We start from the raw sequence: 4,842 nt of genomic DNA, 5'->3' as shown, positions 1-4,842 counted from the left end.
TAAAGAGAGAATATGTATTTTAAATAAGGTAAATAATATAATTCCTAATTTTAACAATGGTAAATTTAGGTACATGTAGTCACAAAGACATAACAAATTTGATTGAAATAAAGCTGTCGAGCAACATTTTAATTCTTAATTTGTGCAACATTAAATAGTTAAACCTGTTAGTCTAAAGCTGGTCTTTAAAGAGGTATGATGCTTAAGTGAATATGCAAAAACTTCGATATGATTAAGTTTGGTGATTTCGAAACTAGCAAAAAATTGAAAGGTAAATTCTAGATAAATAAATCTATAAGTGCTAACATTGGAATTTTATAAAATTTGTTGTTAATATTACACAAATAAATTTTTTGCAAAGAAAGCATTTAGAGTTAGTAAACTAGAATAATTGAAAACAGTTTCTATTGTTCCTCAACGCTATCTATTTAAAGCAATCTTCGTTCAACCAGTTAGTGACCGAAATTTGATTTTAACGTTATTCGGAAGCCTAAAACTATATAAACAAAAGTTTAAATACAGCGGAAACTGTGTCAATAGAACCGCATTGGTAAAATTAATGCATTTTTAAAAAATTACCAAAAAATATTAATAAAGTTATGAGATATTTACTAAATTTTTGCGAAATGTCAAAACATCAAATTAAACGTTTTATTAAATGCGCATTGACCTAACTAACATACAAGATAAAGAATTTTTCAAAAATATTAAGTAGAACAAAAGTTAGAGCTAATTTTTATTGGCCCATGTTGACCCCATATGACCTTATGTAGGTACCATATAACATATGCCAAAAAAAATTTCAAAAAAGTTAAAAATTTTAAATCAATTTTTGACCATGCCAATAGAACCGCATTAGTATAACTAACGTATTTTTAAAACAATTCCAAAAAATATTAATAACTAATAAAGTTATGACATATTTACTAAATTTTTGCGAAATGTCAAAACATCAAATTATATTTTATTAGATGCGCATTGACCTAACTAACATACAAGATAAAAAAATTTTCAAAAATATTAAGTAGAACAAAAGTTAGAGCTAATTTTTATTGGCCCATGTTGACCCCATATGACCTTATGTAGGTACCATATAACATATGCCAAAAAAAATTTCAAAAAAGTTAAAAATTTTAAATCAATTTTTGACCATGCCAATAGAACCGCATTAGTATAACTAACGTATTTTTAAAACAATTCCAAAAAATATTAATAACTAATAAAGTTATGACATATTTACTAAATTTTCGCGAAATGTCAAAACATCAAATTAAACATTTTATTAGATGCACATTGAACTAACTAACATACAAGATAAAGAATTTTTCAAAAATATTAAGTAGAACATAAGTTAGAGCTAATTTTTATTGGCCCACGTTGACCCCATATGACCTTATGTAGGTACCATATAACATATGCCAAAAAAAATTTCAAAAAAGTTAAAAGTTTTAAATCAATTTTTGACCATGCCAATAGAACCGCATTAGTATAACTAACGTATTTTTAAAAAAATTCCAAAAAATATTAATAACTAATAAAGTTATAACAATGTAGGGACTGAGGTCAAGAAAAATCTAATCATAAAAAGTATCGACTCCAAGGGTGCTCTTATCCAAATAATATGGCAATAACGTATAAAGTATAAGACTGCAAAAATTTTGAGTAGAACAAAAGTTTGAGATAATTTTTATTTTGGGTTTAATTAGGTCACGTGATATTTTTGGCCAATGATATTGCATACAAATTTTTTGAAAAAAAATAAAAAATTTTAAATCGAAAAATAATTGTTGTGTTAGAACCGCACAGGTCCAATTACCGTGTTTACAAAATATTTTTCAAAAATATTAATATTCATAAAAGTTATAAAACTTTTATTAAAAATTTATGAAATCTCAAAACCTAAAATTTAGTATTTAATTAGACGCGCATTGGCCTAACTAACATTCAAGATAAAACATTTCGCGAAAATTTTCAGTAAAACAAAAGTTTGAGATAATTTTTATTTTGGTTTTCATTAGGTCACATGATATTTTTGGCCAATAATATTGCATATAAATTTTTTTAAAAAAAATAACAATTTTAAATCGAAAAATAATTGTTGTGTTAGAACCGCACAGGTCCAATTACCGTGTTTACAAAATATTTTTCAAAAATATTAATATTCATAAAAGTTATAAAACTTTTATTAAAAATTTATGAAATCTCCAATCCTAAAATTTTGTATTTTATTAGACGCGCATTGGCCTAACTAACATTCAAGATAAAATATTTCGCGAAAATTTTCAGTAAAACAAAAGTTTGAGGTAATTTTTATTTTGGGTTTAATTAGGTCACGTGATATTTTTGGCCAATGATATTGCATACAAATTTTTTGAAAAAAAATAAAAAATTTTAAATCGAAAAATAATTGTTGTGTTAGAACCGCACAGGTCCAATTAACGTGTTTACAAAATATTTTTCAAAAATATTAATATTCATAAAAGTTATGAAACTTTTATTAAAAACTTATGAAATCTCAAAACCTAAAATTTTGTATTTTATTAGACGCGCATTGGCCTAACTAACATTTAAGATAAAATATTTCGCGAAAATTTTCAGTAAAACAAAAGTTTGAGGTAATTTTTATTTTGGGTTTAATTAGGTCACGTGATATTTTTGGCCAATGATATTGCATACAAATTTTTTGAAAAAAAATTTTAAATTTTAAATCGAAAAATAATTGTTGTGTTAGAACCGCACAGGTCCAATTACCGTGTTTACGAAATATTTTTCGAAAATATTAATATTCATAAAAGTTATGAAACTTTTATTAAAATTTTAAGAAATCTTAAAACCTAAAATTTTGTATTTTATTAGACGCGCATTGGCCTAACTAACATTCTAGATAAAACATTTCGCGAAAATTTTTAGTAAAACAAAAGTCTGAGGTAATTTTTATTTTGGGTTTAATTAGGTCACGTGATATTTTTGTCCAATGAGATTGCATACAAATTTTTTGAAAAAAAATAAAAAATTTTAAATCGAAAAATAATTGTTGTGTTAGAACCGCACAGGTCCAATTACCGTGTTTACAAAATATTTTTCGAAAATATTAATATTCATAAAAGTTATAAAACTTTTATTAAAAATTAATGAAATCTCAAAATCTGAAATTTTATATTTAATTAGGCGCGCATTGGCCTAACTAACATTCAAGATAAAACATTTCGCGAAAATTTTCAGTAAAACAAAAGTTTGAGGTAATTTTTATTTTGGTTTTCATTAGGTCACGTGATATTTTTGGCCAATGATATTGCATACAAATTTTTTGAAAAAAAATAAAAAATTTTAAATCGAAAAATAATTGTTGTGTTAGAACCGCACAGGTCCAATTACCGTGTTTACAAAATATTTTTTTTAAATATTAATATTCATAAAAGTTATGAAACTTTTATTAAAAATTTATGAAATCTCAAAACCTAAAATTTTGTATTTTATTAGACGCGCATTGGCCTAACTAACATTCAAGATAAAACATTTCGCGAAAATTTTCAGTAAAACAAAAGTTTGAGGTAATTTTTATTTTGGGTTTAATTAGGTCACGTGATATTTTTGGCCAATGATATTGCATATAAATTTTTTGAAAAAAAATTAAAAATTTTAAATCGAAAAATAATTGTTGTGTTAGAACCGCACAGGTCCAATTACCGTGTTTACGAAATATTTTTCGAAAATATTAATATTCATAAAAGTTATGAAACTTTTATTAAAATTTTAAGAAATCTCAAAACCTAAAATTTTGTATTTTATTAGACGCGCATTGGCCTAACTAACATTCTAGATAAAACATTTCGCGAAAATTTTTAGTAAAACAAAAGTTTGAGGTAATTTTTATTTTGGGTTTAATTAGGTCACGTGATATTTTTGGCCAATGAGATTGCATACAATTTAAAAAAAAAAAAAATTTTAAATCGAAAAATAATTGTTGTGTTAGAACCGCACAGGTCCAATTACCGTGTTTACAAAATATTTTTCGAAAATATTAATATTCATAAAAGTTATGAAACTTTTATTAAAAATTTATGAAATCTCAAAACCTAAAATTTTGTATTTTATTAGACGCGCATTGGCCTAACTAACATTCAAAATAAAACATTTCGCGAAAATTTTCAGTAAAACAAAAGTTTGAGATAATTTTTATTTTGGTTTTCATTAGGTCACATGATATTTTTGGCCAATAATATTGCATATAAATTTTTTAAAAAAAAATAACAATTTTAAATCAAAAAATAATTGTTGTGTTAGAACCGCACAGGTCCAATTACCGTGTTTACAAAATATTTTTCAAAAATATTAATATTCATAAAAGTTATAAAACTTTTATTAAAAATTTATGAAATCTCCAATCCTAAAATTTTGTATTTTATTAGACGCGCATTGGCCTAACTAACATTCAAGATAAAATATTTCGCGAAAATTTTCAGTAAAACAAAAGTTTGAGGTAATTTTTATTTTGGGTTTAATTAGGTCACGTGATATTTTTGGCCAATGATATTGCATACAAATATTTTAAAAAAAAATTAAAAATTTTAAATCGAAAAATAATTGTTGTGTTAGAACCGCACAGGTCCAATTACCGTGCTTACAAAATATTTTTCGAAAATATTAATATTCATAAAAGTTATGAAACTTTTATTAAAAATTTATGAAATCTCAAAACCTAAAATTTTGTATTTTATTAGACGCGCATTGGCCTAACTAACATTCAAAATAAAACATTTTGCGAAAATTTTCAGTAAAACAAAAGTTTGAGATAATTTTTATTTTGGTTTTCATTAGGTCACATGATATTTTTGGCCAATA

Source organism: Corella eumyota, chromosome 3, assembly GCF_963082875.1.
Source record: "Corella eumyota chromosome 3, kaCorEumy4.1, whole genome shotgun sequence".
NCBI lineage: Eukaryota > Metazoa > Chordata > Ascidiacea > Phlebobranchia > Corellidae > Corella > Corella eumyota.
This window is presented reverse-complemented; position numbering follows the sequence as displayed.